General features: G+C 47.5%; 1 pseudogene; it reads right to left on the reverse strand.

The window, feature by feature from the left end:
* Positions 1-416: 416 nt before the first annotated feature.
* Positions 417-534, reverse strand: LOC126472355 (5S ribosomal RNA; annotated as a pseudogene).
* Positions 535-931: the final 397 nt, after the last annotated feature.

Consider the following 931-nt stretch of genomic DNA (forward strand, 5'->3'; position numbering starts at 1 on the left):
TCTATGCCTTGTGCACTATTTCTTCCGATGCTGATAGCAGTTATAATTTCTACTTTTGTAATTTCGGTTCATAATTGAGCTCGATCTTCATCTAAATGTAAGTCGGCATCAATCAGTATCCATAATTCTTCATTGACTAGTTTCACTTGGCTTAAGTCAAATTGTTCATAGTTTGGATGCTGATGTATATTATCTCAAGCTAAACTAATTTCCGTCCGAAAAGGTTACGAAGGCCCAACGGTACCGACTGGCCACCGTGTCATCCTCAGCCCCCAGGCATCACTGGATGAGGATATGGAGAGGCATGTGATCAGTGAACCGCTCCCCCGGCCTTTATCAGTTTTCCTGACCGGAGCCGCTACTTCTCAGTCAAGTAGCTCCTCAGTTTGCCGCACAAGGTCTGAGTGCACCCCGCTTGCCAACAGCACTGGACAGACCAGATGGTCACCCATCCAAGTGCGAGCCCAGCTCGACAGCGCTTAACTTCGGTGATCTTACGGGAACCGGTGTTACCACTGCGGCAAGGTTGTTGGCTTGTATATTACACTACTGGCCATTAAAATTGTTACACCACGAAGATGACGTGCTACAGACGCGAAATTTAACCGACGGGAAGAAGATGCTGTGATATGCAAATTATTAGCTTTTCAGACCATTCACACAAGGCTGGCGCCGGTGGCGACACCTACAACGTGCTGACATGAGGAAAGTTTCCAACTGATTTCTCATACACAAACAGCAGTTGACCGGCGTTGCCTGGTGAAACGTTGTTGTGGTGCCTCGTGTAAGGAGGAAAAATGCGTACCATCACGTTCCCGACTTTGATAAAGGTCGGATTGTAGCCTATCACGATTGCGGTTTATCATATTGCGACATTGCTGCTCGCGTTGGTCGAGATCCAATGGCTGTTAGCAGAATATGGAACCGGTGG

The sequence above is a fragment of the Schistocerca serialis genome, chromosome 3 (genome assembly GCF_023864345.2).
Source record: "Schistocerca serialis cubense isolate TAMUIC-IGC-003099 chromosome 3, iqSchSeri2.2, whole genome shotgun sequence".
Taxonomy (NCBI): Eukaryota; Metazoa; Arthropoda; class Insecta; order Orthoptera; family Acrididae; genus Schistocerca; species Schistocerca serialis.